This window comes from Gymnogyps californianus, chromosome 1, assembly GCF_018139145.2.
Source record: "Gymnogyps californianus isolate 813 chromosome 1, ASM1813914v2, whole genome shotgun sequence".
Taxonomy (NCBI): Eukaryota; Metazoa; Chordata; class Aves; order Accipitriformes; family Cathartidae; genus Gymnogyps; species Gymnogyps californianus.
This window is the reverse complement of record NC_059471.1, coordinates 127147774-127165037: the sequence shown is the minus strand read 5'-3', so window position 1 is coordinate 127165037 and position 17264 is coordinate 127147774. Positions and strand designations below refer to the sequence as shown.

General features: G+C 40.9%; 1 long non-coding RNA gene across 3 annotated transcripts in view; it reads left to right on the top strand.

The window, feature by feature from the left end:
• The first annotated feature begins 359 nt into the window (after window positions 1-359).
• Window positions 360-17264, top strand: part of LOC127015658 (uncharacterized) — a 245271-nt gene continuing 228366 nt past the window's right edge. For all 3 annotated transcript variants that reach the window (XR_007766358.1, XR_007766359.1, XR_007766360.1), the window contains exon 1: window positions 360-475. This is a non-coding gene — a long non-coding RNA (uncharacterized LOC127015658). The remainder of the gene's footprint in view (window positions 476-17264) is intronic.

Here is a 17264-nt window from a genome sequence, read left to right as displayed (position 1 = left end):
TGGGAAGGGGAGAGTTTGGGAGTGAAGCTAGCAGCTCTGCTATGCAGGCAATAACAAATGGCAGACCGTTCTGTTTTGCTGGGTTTTGCACGTTTGAGGGAACATGGGGATGTGCAGCATGCAGCCTGAAATCATTCTCTTTTTTCCTGCAAGACTTTCATGTCAAGTCCACATGGATTAGATTTGTAGCCATCCTCTGCAATTGGTACTCCCGCTGCGAAGCCTTTGGAGAAAACCCCTTTGCTGATGTATCATGCTTTTGGTAGGGCCTGTATTGGAGTTCCTGCCAACTGTTTCTAAAGGTTTTTGCTTCATGTGAGATCTTAAAAGATCCTTTTCTCCTCTTGTTTTAGGGAACTAGAGGGCTTGACACATACTTTACATCCTGCATTTACTCTGACCACAGTCCCTCCCTGTTCTCACAAGCGGAGCTCAGCCCTGCTTCCCTTCCTGTTGATTCCCGGTCAGCTACATGGTAAGTTTTCATTATCTCTAGACTTGTTGCCACAAGGTAAAATTCTGGCAGACTCTCTCTAAAATCCATTAGCACTGGGCATTGAGGGCAGAGTACTTCATGCCCATCAAAGATCGTTCAGTTGTATTCCAGACTGACTGCAAGGAAAGGAAGATAGTATTGAATTAGCATTGGAGCTGAACTTCAGCATAGATTGTTATAGGAATAAAATATGAAGTAAAATATGTGACAGAATTAAATCCATCAGTTCTAATAAAGGAAACAGAAGAAAGCAAAGAAATATTGGACCCTTAAATCCCATTAACCAGGCCAGAGAGAGAATGTGTTAAAAGGGAGCTGCACTGTATCTTTTTTCATTGTTTGATGAAATAATCTTTTTCACCCTTTAAGTGGTGTGTTTAAAAATCCTGGTATTTCTGAAACAAAGAGAATACACAGCCACCGAGCTAGCTGGTTTTTATACCTTCCTTTTCTGAGTATTGTCCTTCAGTACAATACAGAGCCATTTCTTTGTTCTCACAAGCTAGCAGTTAAATTGTATGTAAATGTATGCAAATTAGATGCTGTCTAATAAAGAGAGTCATTAGATGGAAGAAATATTTAGTTTAGGGGGAAAAAAAGAAAGAAAAGAAAGCAGGTGTATTTTGCAATAGAAAAATGTAAGATTGCAAAAGCCCCTCAAACTTTGGGTGAGGGCTTTTTATAAAGCCATTAAAATATTTTCTAAAAGACTTGCACTACTCTTGGTCCTCTTTTCTGCATGGTTTTTTATGTATATGTATGTACACTTCTGTGATCTTTCCTTAAAACTCACACTGGCTGTGCTATATATACATACTTGAACAGACATGTAAATATTGTTTTCATAAATATTTGATTTCTTTAAATCATATAGCTATGAATTTACACACATGTACCTTGTATTAGGGTGTGTTTTTTGCTTACTGAGTATATGCAGGTGGAATCCATGTGGTAAATTCTATTTTCATGGATTGATTTATTCATCATATGCTCTGACTGGATACCTTCTTCTCACTAAATCATCTTCCTCCATTTTATCAACCCCCTCCTCAACAATTTTAAAGCTTTTTTTTTTCTTCCTATTCTATTTATTCACTAAATTTCAGTGCCAGATATGTTTCCATTCTTTTGCTTGCATTTTCTACTAAGTAATCCCTTTTGAGGTATGGACGTGATTTAAGCCTGAAGCAGCAGTGACCTTTCTAAACATGATGAGGTCACAGCTTTACTGTCAGGTGTCAGACTGCTAAGATGCTAGGAATGTGAAGCTTTGTGTCGTCCAAAGCTGGAGATTCCACACCTGTGGATGGAGCACTCGACATCCATCTCGGCTCTGAAAGATTTAAAATTGATGAACCTTATGTTCTTGCCACTTCTAAGGAGATAAAATTTAAGACTTTAATCTCTCTACCTTAGAATCTGTAGTCCCACTCTTTCAGCTTTTCTGTTTGGATGGATTAGTATGCATAGATGACATGGCTCAATTATTTTGAAGTCGTTGTATTTTGTTTCTGATGGTCAGTTGTCATGGTTCAGGCAGGTGAGCCAATAGCTGTAGGTCGACTGGCATATTTTTTCAGTTGCAGTTTTGCAAGCCTGGAAGTCTAAAGACATATATGTGTATGTGTATAAAATATATGTATATAAAAATAATGTTGTTTAAATATTTACATATAAAGCCAAGGGATTGGCTTCCTTCCCAGAATTACTGGAACTACCTTCCCCAGGAACATTTGGACTTGAAAAATCTCTACAGCAACACTTTTCTTCTGAAACTGAACAACTTGTGAAATGAGTGACTAGCTCTGCACCCTTTGCTGTTCGTATGGGTTCTTTAGCTTGGGGTGATGGAGAGGCCTCTGTGCATGGGTAATACATTTCCAGTTAATTATTGTAAGATTCTCTTCTATTGCTCTTCCCCCCACAGTTTCTCATTGGCTTATTTTATGAGAGTGCATTTATGAGAGAGACTCTAGCACAGTGGGAATATTTTTGTCGCTGTTCTAGGACGGGTCCATGCAATGTGCTGCATCTGGGCCGCGTGCAGTCCGGAGGCAGCAATTCCTGTCTGGACATACGCAGGGCAGGCAGACTGATCACTTGGAACGAACTGACTACCCGGTTGCCCAGTGTTCCAACCATACTGGCTGAGCAGTCAGCAGAGAAGCCATAACACGTGTCTGCTACCCCATGGGAAATGTAGGCAGGGTCATTGTAAGGAGATGGTGGAGGGTTGACAGTGAATATTTCAGGTGCTCTTGAAGGCATAATAGAAGATGTAAGGTGAAGATTGCTCTGTGGGGAATGCAAGGAAAATCTGAGCTGTAATATAAGGATGCTAGAGAGAGAGATGAGGTTAATAAAGTGAAGAGAAACACAACGTATAGTGGTGACTAGGAGGGATGAGGTCAGTTTAGTAAACAGAAAATGTTAGTGGTTTACCCACTTGCTTGGGGCACCACTCTTCTAGGCTGTCTGGCATTGAATGTCCTAGGAGAACTGAGTCACTAGTGATGCAGACATTTAACACTGATGTTTTCACACAGTTTGCAATCTAGTTAGGTGTAGCTACACAGGTTCTTCAGATTTTGGAAGGTGGTTGTTAATCTTGAAACCCTAACTGGGAGATTACACTGGAGATGGGACAGGCTAGCAGTCAAAGAAAGTACCTTCTGTGTCTCACATTCTTGAACAGGATGCAAAACATACATACAGACAAGAATGGTGCTCAAATGGGGGAAGAGTGATGCAGGCTTAGGGGCAGGAATCTAATTAATTCCATGTTCCTCTCCAGACTTCCTGTGGTCTGGAGTGATTGTTCAGGGCAGGAGAGAATTCAGTGCCTACGTACTTTTGAGGATATGCGTCTTACTACCTTGCCCATCTTGACAATAACGATAATACAGCTTTCCTGCCCTTGAAGTACATTGTGATGATACATGCATTAAAAGATGTGAGGCTTCTGTATCCTGTGATAAAGAATCCAACAGCAGTACTGTAGACAGATGGGGGAATCAAACCAGTGGTCCATCTGGTCAGGCAATGTCCTATTAAATGTCTTCAGCTGCAACAGAGGGAGGCACAAGAAATCCTAAGTTGTAAGAGTGGAACAACCAATATTTTCACTGGTGATCTTGAAAGGAAATGAGAATTTTTTAACTTGTATTTCTCAGGAGCTTGTGCATCTTTAAAAAAAAATAGTTTTAAGAAATAAAATATGCTGCACTAAACTAATCCTAGAGCTAGCGAACAGGCATTGGGACTAGCAGCTTTTGCTATTACCTACTGCTTATTATTGTTATTATTATTATTTCTTTTTAATTATGCAAAGTGCTAATCAGTTTGATTATGCACAGTGCTAATCAGGTTAATTATGCAAAGTGCTAATCAGTTATTCTCTAAGCACACGAGGAGAGCAGAGGTGCTGGCAGTGAATGGTGGTTCTAGATGGGGGTAGTCACGGCAGTCATTCCTTATTAAAAGAGGAGTAGGTGAGATGACAGGGGTTTTTGCTTCCATTAAAAAGTAAATAAAATAAAAAAAAAGAAGAAAGCCATGAGGGTGATAGTTCTGGTGGGCTGATGTCTTCTTTCACAGCAAGGCAGACTTTTTTTCCAAGCCAGCTCATGCTGTTGGATAATTTCTGTAGGAGTTTGAGTGCACTGATTTGGGCAAATATATTGCAGAGGAGTCTTGTAATGGGTGGGGTACAAGTTGCCTCCACTTGATAAGTTGGGATGCATAACTAGAAAATCACAAATTAAGAGAGTTTGCTCAATCTAACATAGAGTCACCTTTTAAGCACTGGTAAGTAGGATACTGATAATGTAACATGAATGGCAGTTGATCATATGTTTGTATGGTTGAAGGTACTGCATGAGCATACAAAACGTGTTTCTTTCAGTGTCATGCCTTTACAAGCTGTAAGAACGTAGGGTGCCTTATCAGTGGAACGTATGTTAGGCTGCATTTCCTCTTCCTCTTTAGCGCTAAATTATAAACTAGAATTTTGTGTTCCTGTGAAACAGGATCTGTCTTCAGTAAGCTATGTTCTTCTGACAATTACTGAAGATTCAGTGTGTCTCTCTTAATGTGCTCAGTGTCTAACATCTAACTAGTATTCCTTATTTGATTATGTTTCAGTGTTGGTGTGGGATACATAAGCATTACTTTTTTCAGTTAGTAATGGAGATGACATTCCCCGAGCAGAAAGCTACTTGCTCATAAAAGTCTTGGGTAAAGATCTTAAGAGATTTTTGAAGTCATTAAAACAAGACTGCTCCTGTATAAGGCCATCAGTACTAGAAGGTTACTGTACCAACAACACAAGAGAAATTTTCCTTGAAAAGTTATTCATTGAAGGTGCTTACTTATGGGGAGTCATGAGAAATTTTCAAGCATATTTAAGGTATGAAATAAAACAAAGCATCAGTAATTTATGGCTTAAACCAGAGCCTGAATATTAATAGTATTGCCTTCGTGGCTTTGTGACTACTCCACAAGACACTGACCCTCAAAACAAGTTTAATACCAGATGTGTGGTCACAAATACTAATCTATTCTTATAAATTCATTCTGGTGTTAGAAACCTAGACATGCCAATGGTCCACCATTAAGTCTAGTGCCTTAGTTCTGGAGGAGGGGAGTATATGATGCAAATATTCTAAGCAAGAGGGAGATACACTGGACACCAGTGTCCTGAGACTTTGAATGCTTTCCTGTCCGATCAGAATCCTCTGAAGTTAATGTGCAGCTTCCCATAAACTGATGGTGAGTCAGGTCACTGCTACCTCTAGGTGCTGCTGCAGAAGAACTCAGTCTGTTTGCCTCAGACCTGAATTTGACTTTAAGTAGTCTATTCCACAACCAGACTACTTCCATAGATTTACTATTTTGCTTTCATTTATTGTCAGTGGCTCCAGTGCCTTTTTGCTCTTTCAGTGCACTCCACTCCTCCCTCATCAGCTCTTTGATGAGACACAATAGGAGAGTGTGTATGATCTACCAAAATGGGGAAAACTCCGACTTCTTCATGTGATCCCCGGCATCACACAGCCTTGCAGGAAGCTGATGCTTACTTAGATTGCTGTACCAACAGAAAAGTGGCAGTCACACGCATTCTGGATTATTTTTCTATCTTTTGGAGGTTGGGCATATTATATCAGAAGGGAATTAGTTTGAAAATTATTGTGATGCTTTAGGTATGTTCTTTGCTATCACCCACGTCTTTTCAAAAGGGAGTTTAATCCTGTGGAAAGAAAACCCCCAAATTTTTGTGTTCCTATGAGTATTTCCCCTGAGTATTTAAAAGCTGTTGTAGAGTCAGAGGACCCTTGACAGGCCAGTAGCATAAACCACACATCGTAGTATTTGCACGTTAGAAATGTAGATCTACCTGAGGCATAATCATAACCTCTGTTGAATTTCATCACCTCAGATGGCTGGCCTTCTGATGAATTGGGGAGCTAGAAAGTCAGAAAACTCGCATTCTGCTCCTGTTTCCACTGCTTTCTTTGTAACCCTGCTAAATTGCATTATCTTGCTCTGCTTTATTTTTTTCCTTGACAGTAAAGTATGGATAATGATATGGACCTAACGCAGGGGGGTTGGTTAGTAAGGCAAATATATTGTTTGCAAAGTGCTTTTATATCTCTGGATTAAAGGGGTTATAGAAGTGCGGTGTACTATGGGGAGTTACCTGTGTTGTTAAGAAGCATCAACAAATCTTGTGATATTGTGTAAATTAGTGCAAGATAGCACCAAAATAGTTTGTGTATTCTTAAAAAGTGAAATAAGTGGATGGAGAAAACTCAGTTGCCTTGACATTAGGCTAATGGGTTAGCAACAAATGAAGAAACCCCAATAAAGAAATCTGTGCCTCCTGTGCTTTAAGAAGTGGGTCTCAAGTGAACAGAGAATTCATTTGCTTGTATGGCAGAAAGTCATTGCTTTGAAACTCCTTTTGCATCTTCTTGAGGACCTGGTCTTCAGAGGTGCAGGCTAACTGCTGCTCAGCTCTATAGAAGCTGAGTCTGCTCATTGGCATTCACAGAACTGGGAGCTGGGGGGGAATTAATAACAAAAAGATTTTAAACGTTCAGCCTGACCTTTTAAAGTTACTGACCTGCATTCAGGTTACAAATACACAGCAATTTTCTCTTAAGCTGCAAAGACTGTAAATGTTAAATCAGTAACTCGATCAGACTAGCAGCCCTTCTCTCTGGCTCGTGCCCAGCTGCCATGACTGGAGTAAAGGAACAAGAAAACTCTCTAAACAAATCCATATCTTACTGTGACACAAGTACTTGGAAGAAGCCCCACTGACATAAACTAACACAAAGTGACACTTTGTTTAAAAAGTTGTTTTGAATGTCTTCTCCCATTGATCTTCTGCAAGGGAGATAAATAAACACTGTGTGTGGTGCAGCCAGGCTGAGTATTTTTGCTCCTACGAGTGTTTATACATTCTCTGGTGGTTGTTTGTATTGCTGTTTGTTGACTGTAAATTCCAGACCTGTATGTTTGTAATGTATACATTTACAGGAGCAGTGCAGTTTTGGGAGTATGGTCAGGGTAGTGCTTTTTATGAACACAACCAGATGAATAGTGGGTGGGTTTTTTTTCCTCCTTCCAGAGTAGTGAATTAGTCTTTGTGCTCCCAGTGAAAGAGAGGGCTGCGGTGGCAGGAGCTTTAGTTAAGGAGGACCTTCTGTGCTCAGATTAATGCAGGTAGGTGCACGAGGAAAGCCACATAGAATTTGTCTGGTAGGAATCAAGTTTAGCTTTTCATTTAATTAAGAAACAGGTCTGTTGGGCTCTCAGTTTGTCTGGTGATGATGGGGATGATGCATGTTTTCTCTCGGGGAGGAAGTGACTGAAGTTGTTACAGAAGACAAAATTCATGGTGGCAGAGACCCCTCCTGCCCCTCTGTTCCTGTTTGACAGTTGTCTCTATTGTCTTTGAACAAAATCTTCCCTTGTTCACTTACTGTTGTTGTCAACATCTCAATCCCTAGGACAGTGGGAGTGTGTAGAAGATTTTGGGAACTGATGCAAGCACTTTGTCCACCAAACTGAATGGGCGTAGCTTCCTGAACATAATGTTACGTGTAGGAATAGTTTGGCTTAATCAGTCACCATTTCTCCTATTAGGTGGAATTTTCCTTGAACCTGTGCTCTGTCATGTTTGTGCAAGTTAAAATTACATGTTTCTGATGTTCCGAATTGTTTAAAGCCTGCCTAGTGTTTTCCTTTTTGCTCTGTCTCATGCACATTATCTATGTTTATTAGATGCAGGTTTTGCTGTCTTGCAGTTACCGTTACAACAACCTCTCTCATTTGCTTATAAGTTTTACTGAGTTTTAACCATTTGTAGTTAGTTTTATTAGCTTTAAACATAATTTTTGGGTAGAGCTGCTTCTGCTACAGGTGTACTGTTTACAAATCTGATGCTAGAGCAAAATATTTGGTTTTGCCCATGCTAAAATATTCTGATAACATCTTCTAAGAGTTCTTGTGCCTTCATGGTTTGGAATGATGCTTTGAAAAAAATCAGCTGAATGACCTTTGTGGCAGGGAGGTATTTTTTTCCTTTTCTTCTTGACACTTGTGCATCTCACCACCCTGACAATAGCTGTTCCATGAAAATAAGGAGGACCTACTACCATTGTCAGCTTCATAATTAACTCAAGAGGCAGAGGTCTGTCTGGTGGGCCTGAAGGTTGCCATACTGTTGATGACCACAAAGCACTGATATGTTGGTGTGTAGCAGATTCTCTTTTTCACTTGGCTATTTGAAAATCCAGGGAATTAAATACACTAAAAAAGATGAAAGAATATTTCACTTATCTAAAGTCAAGTCTGTGAATACTGGGATTAAAGTTGACAGAGCAGCCTTAATTCAACTTCCCTGTGCTTTTCCAGTTTTTAATTATGTGATCACAGGCTGTTTTCTGTGGGAACCAGCCTTCTCCTAGGACACCTAATGGACCTGGTCTGAGGTTGAATAGAGGTTCTTTAGTAAGAGGCTGTTTTCTTTAAGATCAATTGCCTCACGGCAAACACTGGAAAATGTTTAATATATGAGGCAGGAGATAGTGGGAAAAGAAAGGGTGCTCTTATTCTCAAGATTACGGTGAGAGCATGCATGTGCTTAAAGCAAAAAATGTGCTTGAATTGAGTTGCTTGCAAAATCAGACATCTTTAGGTGGGTTACAAAGAAAGCTAGTAATTCTGCTTTCTCTTACCAGTTCACTTATTCCTTTTAACCCTTCACTATTTCTACCTTTTAAAACATTCTGTTCATTTTCCTTTAAAGAAAAAATAAAGTCAATACCAGTAGTAGCAGCCTACCCTGGTCTTGCCTTCTTTCTCATCACTTTGGTGGTATACAAAAGACTTTCTTCCCCCCCCCCCCCCCCCCAGCAATTTCCAGGATTTTGATTTTCAGTTGGTAGGAAGTGCACTATGTTCCACATTATTAACTGACAAAAGTGCACACAACTCTTCCTGACACTTCGACAGTTTAGTTGGAGATGCTGCTCTACATAGAATGTGTCTGTAGCCAGGTCCGTTTTCTAAGCACTGGGAATTCAGCTGTTTCCTCGTGAATTCTTCTTTTCATATTTTATTACTATGAAGAGAACACAAAGAGTGCTTGTTTCTTTCTTTCTCTCTCTTCCCCCCCCCCCCTCCAGTTGACACAATCAGTATTATTTGAAGGAAAAAATTACACACAGAAGGGGAAATAGGGTGGGAAAATGTAATAGGATCTGCAAATCTTTTCTGTCTTGTCTGAGTAAATGAGAGCTGATGAGAGATGCAGCACAATGAGGGCTAGGGAATGCTAGCTGAACTGGTATATAAAGATTGTTTCATTTTGCTTCATTTCATTTTACTGTATTGAATTTGAAAGGGAAAATTGCAGCGGACATGAAAGTTTGCTGTGGAAACACCTTGGGTTGCTGTACCCTTGACGTGAACCTGGGCAAACATGAAAAGAAACGTTAAATAAAGTGATGTATGGATTGTGTAGGTGTGCTTCTGAAGCTACTTTTTGAAGAGTGCCCTTTCACAAAGAGTGGGCCTGCCTCTAGGGTTGGTTATTCTTCTGCTTCTGTTTTTAATCTCTTTTATTGCCCATTTAAGTTACCAATTTGGGAAGGGTGTCACTGTGGGTTTTTTTGTGGTTTGGGGGGTTTTTTTGAGCCAAAACCGTACTGATTTTCAGGCATACATTTTGCAGGATTATGTGGCAACATCATTTTTGCATGCAGTCTTTCAAGAAGACTGGAAGGAGATTATTTCTTCCCCCATTTATGCCCACCCTAAAGGTTCATCTCACCTTTTCAAATGAGTATAATGCAGGCTTAGGGGAACTTGGTCCTAGGTAGGATACTACTACAGCAGTGCACTCATCAGCAGACAATTTTACGTTGCGTGTTACAAGCTGTAGTGCTTTTATCCAACTGGAGTGACTGCACATTGCTTGCTAGAAGGAGGAGCTGTAGTTAAAATCAGGTGTGAGTCAGTTTAATCTGAAAAGTTGTTTTTTGCAAATTATGCTACTTTAGGCATGGATAATTCCCCAAAAAATGGGGAAGATAGAATTTTTTTTTTCTTCCTAAGTCAGTCGTGGAGGTCTGAAATAATGCAGCATGAACAGCAAACATTCCTGCATAAAATCTCTGACAACACAGATTATAAGATTTGAGACTCCTGTAGGAGCCACTACTCTTGGGAGATATCTTTGATGATAAAACATATAAAGATTAAACTTTTTTCCTAATCTAAATAAGCGAATTGTAATGTTCAGAAGTAAGATTCAACATCCTGTCTTCAGAGTCCAGCTGGTGTGATTCCAAGGCAGGTTCATGTCATGAGCAGATTTAAGACTCTTCCTTTGGAAAATTTTTTTAACTTCTGGATTTTTATGAGACAGGCATGCTTGGCAAGCGTTTGCCTGGTAAGCAGTTTGCGTTGTACACTCGTTCCCTTACCAAAGTCACCGAGACTGAAGAGGCTGGGGTAGGGTCGGTGGGCACGAGAAGAGAAATGAAGGGGGATGGTTTTACTTTTCTCCAAGCAAAAGGATGGTTTAATGGCATTGTGTAATATAGCTCTTCTGCCACTCTGAGGTCAAGGGAGAGATTGGTTAACTTTTTAATTCCCTCCTCCTCCCCCCTGCCATTACTACAGAACACCTCTCCCTCTTAACGGAGACCTGGCAAGTGCAGGGGTATCCATAGGGAAGTGAGTGTCTCTGGATGTGACCCATTCCAAGGAGCATCTCTTGTGCTCAGTATCTAAAATCTGGGTGTCGCTAAGTGCCATGGATTCAAGTTGTTAGTTTAAGCACAATCAGATTTTTCCCTGGCTTTGGTTTTGGAGGTGGAAGGGTTCCTCGCTTTTTCTTCTTCCAGGTAAATTCCATAGGCTCAGACAGGTAAGTCTCGGATAACAGAAGAGAAGTGAAGAAAAATGACAAAAACAAAAGTTCTTCCACCTCTAGGAGTGGGTAGCACACAGAAGAGGGAGGCAATGTTCCTGGTATGATGAGTAGATGTAATGGTTACACAGCATTAAGAACAGATCTGAGAATTTAAAAGCTGGTTGAAATCCAGAACGGGTTGGGGTTTTTTGGGGGTGGGGTAAGGAAGAATGCTGTACGGCAACCAATCTTTTCTGCAAATTATTTTAGTCTAAGTCTTTATGCTGTGCAGTCTGAATAGCTATCCTACCTCATATACAATAGTAATTCAAGGAATATTCTTTTTAGCAGAATAAACAAATTTTTGCTGCTTGACATGTGAAATGCTTGTACTAGTAAATTCCACAGACAGCTTCTTCCCCCCAATATTGTTTTGTCTGATTATACAACCTTGAAAGTTTAAAATTGACTGGTTTACTGTAAGAAGCATTAAGTAAATGCAATCTCTCTATTTTTAATAACAGTAGCTCAAATTTCATGTGAGATCACACTAGTCCTCCAGTGTAATTAAGTTTATGGTTTTCTTATGCACTTCAAATGCCTGTGATGTGCAGTTAATAGTATTTTTCAGACAAGTATTAGGACACCTCGGCAGTGATGCCAATGTGGGCTGGTGTCTATCAGCAGTGCAGACACCACAAAGTAATGGAAATTGCAAGACACTCTGCTATAATTTGTCTAAAAATATGCATGACAGCAAAGCTTTTTTACCTGAGTTTAGAAAGTGATAAGGCTCTGAATTAGAGTGAAGCTTCATAAATGAATTGGGCATGAAACAAGATTTTCAAGTTTGGCTCTAAGTCCAGTGTGCATTGAGAGTGAAGTATGGCTGAATATCAGAGATCTTCTGCATCTTGGATTTTGTATTATGACTGTACCTTGAGTCTGGTTTCCGCTACATAAATTTTAACTGTAAGCTGATATAAGACTGCATAGGGAGTTTTGGAGGAAAGCTTTGGATGAACTTTTCATCTGTGTACATATATATACACACATTATTTTTTTGTTTGTTGGTTTAAAGGAATTGTGATTTTTTTCAATGTAAGAGCATTCTTTTTTTATTTCTAAGGAAAGAAAATTATACTAACGATGCCCAAGAATTCCAATGAAATGGCCTGAAATTATTGAAACAAAATATTTCATTTAATTTAAACTGGTGGAGATTTTTTGTTGATTTCAAAGAAGTTTTGATTTTCAAATGTTTGAAGATGAAGGCCAAAACTTTGAATTCATGAGGAGGAAGAATGTTTCTGACTTGGCTCCATCCGACATGCTTATTGAACACTGCAAGTTACAATTGTACTTAGCTAGGTTTGGATGTAGAGCTGGATCTGCGTTTGCAGTGTGTGTCACAGCTCTGTAAATCAGAACAAGATCTGATTATTCTGCTATCTTGGAATGTCTGGGCCCGAGTCTGTGGCATCAAGGTTTTGGGAGTCTTGAGATTCAGATTGGTTGTGTATAGAAGTGTTGGAATTGAGCCCCTAATCCCTTTCTGAAACAATCCCCTCTGATATGATAGGACTACCAGAAGTATCAACAGTAATGGTAAAGTTCTCACACATCAAAAAAACCTCTCCTCCTCTAGAGAGCTGAAGTACAGCTTGCTTTCTGTAAGTATTTAGGGACACAGTACAGATCAATAGGTAATATGTGGGGCAGCTTCTCAGTGACCTTCTTTTCAGCTCATGAGCTAACTCCTGTGCAATGCTTAGCTGTGTTGTGGGGACAGCAGAACTGGAAAATCTCTGGCAGGTAGCCATAAACTAGCCCTTCCCTTCCTTTCTTAAAACAGCACATGCAAATGCTAACCAACTGTTTATTTTGCCCATGCAAATTTTTGCCCATGCAAATTTAGGCTGCACGTTTCCTTCGTTACACAGAAAGAGATTGGAATGTCCTTTTGAGTGGGAAATAATAACAAGGATAGTTTAATAGCACCATCTTTTTTCTGTTTTCTCCTTAATCACACGAGCATCACACAGACTTCAGTGAGACTGCTGCATCAATGAGGACTATAAGATTTGGCCCCAGAGGTATTAACTCGTGTCAATCCCATAGGGAGCTTTCTTTGCCTGCTCTCTGCCTTTTAGGGGGACTGATGGGGGCAGGAAGCGGAGCAGTTGGGACGGGCCACAGGACAACCTGCTGTGGCTTCAACTGTCCATCGCTGGCTGGGAACTGCTAGTTGACATTTGAGAGAACATGCTTTATATGAGAAAGTGATGAGTGAATGGAAATTAAAACAAAAGGGTTGAAAATAGAGCTGTAATCAATCTAGCCTGGTATCTCAATAAACCAGGGACATTTTTTCATAGTGAATTTGGGGCAGATATTGCAGCAAGTGCCACGATAGCGGGGTCTTCCCCCCACTCCCTCCTCCCCTTCCATTAAATCTACATTTGGAAGGTGGATGGTGCTGACTCATAAATTAAATTGGAGTAATACATACAGTGTATATATATTTCTGTCACTTTGTCTCAAATTAAACACGAACCTTCTCCCCTGACAAGATGATAGAAAAGTTAATTGCTCGCCCTGGCTTTAAATTGGAATTTGAATTTGCAAAATGCTAAAGGTTTATGAGATCTAAATCATGAGGAGCTTAAATTACATTCCTGTGATAAAATATTAATAAATCAATTAAAACATAAGCCGAGTATAATATTACTTTTTTGTAGGAACCTTGAACACAATAATTCATTAGAGTGTGCAGTAACAATTATTGTATCTTTTTTAATTTTCTTTTTTATTAGGTTTTTTTTTTTTTAAACTGGGGAAAAGGCAACATCAGATGGGAACACACCACACAATGGTGGAATATTATCCTGGTACCAAATCTAGTCATCTCCTAGTAACGATGCACATACATACAAAAGCATCTGAGCACCCTGAACTCCACACATCGCATCGTGGCTCCAGTATAACAAGATGCATTCCCTGAAAGCTGGGGGCTGTTTCTCCGCTTTCCACCATGGGAAAGAAGGGCAGTAGCACAGGAGGAAGGGAAGAAATCTTACTGCTCCTGCTTTTTTTTTTTCTTTTCCAGCCTCTTCCCGTGCCATTTTATTCTTTTCTTATTCTTCTTCTATTCTCCTTTCCCTTTCTGGGTACAAGATTGGTATGATTTTAGTGTCAAACCCATCAGAAAATCTCAGACCTTTCTGTAAAGCTGGCCTGAGTTTTGTGTTGGGGAAACCTAGGCTAGGATTGGATTTTGTTACTAGATTTTCAGTTATGTTGTGAACAACTCTGACAGCTCTAATCTTTACATAACCCATTTCTGTGTACTATATAAAGAGCACTTCAGGCACAGTATGAAACTTAGTTATTATTTGAGGAAGGAGGTGTTATGCTAGCTCAGCATGCATTTCTTATATGCAAACATTAGTACATAAGGAATGCAATTATTACATATACCTGCACACCTCTAGTGCCTGTGAAGGTGCAGATTCCTTCGTCAAGTGCTTTTTACCTTCTGCGAAATGACTGAACTGCACGTCTGATACAGCTATGCTTGGTAAAGGGTCTAATTGCTATTATTACATTATTTGTGTTGAATTCTTGAAACGTTATTTAGTGCAAATTACACGTTAGTGCCAAATTGGCAGCTCTGGGGACTGAAGTCTGCTGTATGTATCCATAGTGTAGGTACCACGGGTGAGTGTGCTCTGCCCAGCCTCCCCTGCACCCTGGAGTTGTGCGCAGCCATCGCTCCTGCTAGCGTTGAAGGATCTACTGCGTACTCTCTCATTTTTTTCTAGTTGCAGGCAAGACCGCTGCTTGTTGTGCCCTCTCCTCCTGCGGGTCATCTGTGCTGCAGCCAACAGATTTTTGACTAAACTAGGGAATTCAAACAGAAGCCCAAGTCGGGTCCCCCTCTTAGGGGTTGAGCAGCCAGTAGAGGAGAGGACCGTGTGCGGTAGGCAGCCGGGAAGGGGTGCGCAGCTGCCGCTCCCCTCCTCCGCCTGCTAGCAGCCTGCAGCCCTCTCGCTCGCGGTGGTACGGGGCAGCTGCCGTTGGCCAGCTGAAAGCAGCTAGGGCCAGAGTCAGCTGGGGAAAACAGCGAGAAGAGATCCAGGAGCAGGTGGTGGTTTGTGCTTCTAACCACCTGTCTGAGGAACGCTTTCCTGTACTGCCCAGAAGCTATGGCAGGCTCCAGTTTTCCCTGGGTGTGGGATCCCTCATCGTGCTCAGGACCCTCCCCACAGTGAGACCATAACCAGTGGATTCAAGGATCCTGCTTTACTATGCTCCTGGCTGTCCTAACTTGGGAGTGGCTTCAACTTACAATTAAACCTTAGTTTCCACAGGCTTTTCCATTTGCTGTCCATCTGCTGATAAGACCAGTCAGGGTCTGTTGTAGTGATGCAGAATATAATAAAACTTTGTGTTTCTAAGCACATGTACCATGTCAGTACTGCTAAGCTCTTCATCAATATTAAAGAATCAGTTGTTAGTTTTTACATGCATTGATTTTCATTATCTTTTTAAGAAGGGGTATGTGGGAAAAGTTGCTTTCCACCAGCTCTCAGAGTCATGTAGCAAGCCAGTGGTGGAGGTTCAAGTAGACTACATGTCTTCCAACAGCCCACCCTTGCACTGAACCTCACCAGAATTGGAGAAACGCCAAAGACTATGACTCCTGTTCATTGGGAAGTAGAAGGAGATCATTGAGCTTGTTTTATGCAGACTGAGAAGCAGCTATCAGATGCAATTAGCTTCTTATGGCTACCAAAATGAGCTAGCGTTTAAACCAACAAGCTAAAACTGAAGGTTTCATATCACCAGGATGGTCTGATCTTCCTTTATTATGATTTTTATAGCAATAGATTGTTGAGGGTTGACCCAGTGTTGTTTATTCATGGCACTTGATAATTGCATTTACTCAATAGATTCCATACTTCACAAATTCTGTTTTAAAGTGTGACTGAATCTTTGTGAGCATTCCTGTAAATAAATTTTTAAAATTGCATTAGTTGAAGTTTGTGTGTGTGTAGGGAGGTGTTCCAGATTTTTCTTGTGTACAGGGATGACTTCCAGCAGAAGCTAAGAAAACTTTAATGCCAAGTTCTTTGTCAGTGATATCTTTCTGCAAATCATAGGAGTTACACTGGAGAAGTGCTTTCTCTATGGCATGCTGTCCTTGCTGGGGGGGAAAGTAGACTATGTGCACAAGAGCATCGTTACCTCCTGCCCCCACCTTCCCCAGAACTGGAAATTTATTTTAGCCCTGGGTGACATGAGGTGCTTGAGGTGGTGAATTGAGGCTGGTGTATTGGCTCATAAAAATGGAAAGGAGGGCATGGACTGGCCAGTGCCACTACAGGTGGTACCCTACAGCTTTGAGGATCATCCTGTTGAAAACCTTTCCTCCCTGTCCCGCACAGGGATCGCCATCCCTTCTTTAGCCCTGCCCCAGGGAGGCAGCCTGCAGACGGATGGACAGACAGATGCTGCAGTAAGGATTTCCATGCCTGTTGGGGGCACTGAGGTTCTCACCGACGATGGTAAACATGATTTGGCTCCCGTGCTCTTGTAATCAGGCTTACTCGCGCTGAAACAGAGATTGCTCTATTGCAGTGCCAGGCCTCTAGCAATACCAACTGTTAAATAATAAACAGGCCCTAGTTGCTGGCAGCGGCTCCCCGGCCCCCCTGCCAACATGGAGTACCCCGTTTTCTGGGTTTACCTGCCCGCCTATGCGCTAAAGCACAGACCAGCGCTGTGTTCGGTGGAGGTGGAAGCAGCACAGAGACATCAGTCTCTGTCTAATCTGCTTAGTTTATTATTCTCCGAGGACCTGGGGTGATATAGCAAACATGCAGTGCTTTGGCAGCACTAACAATGGCTGTGCTGTCGTTCTAGATAATATTACAGACTTTTGCCTAATGCATGGGATATTTTTTCCCTCTGCTCATCTGCCTGTTCTTTAAGGTCTTCTTTTCTTCCCTCCCCCCCTTTTTTTTTTTCCCTTTTTTTGGAGGGTTGGGGTGGCTGCTGAGAGGGACTAGTTCCTCCTTAATCAGCTCTCTTTTCCTGCGAATTAAAAAATAAAGTAGCGTGTTTAACTAGCTTGTTCTGCTGGTGGCAGAATGGTATTTATTGTTTTATTGCATTAAGAAGTATTACTAAGCCCTTTTCCTGTAGTTTATGGTTAGAATGGGCATTGGAATGAAGAGCAATTTTTTTTAGTGAATGAAGGGACTCCATTATGGAAGTCACTCCACCAGTGGGGAAAAAAATACTGTGGCGAATAAGCCCCCTTTCTTATCTCTA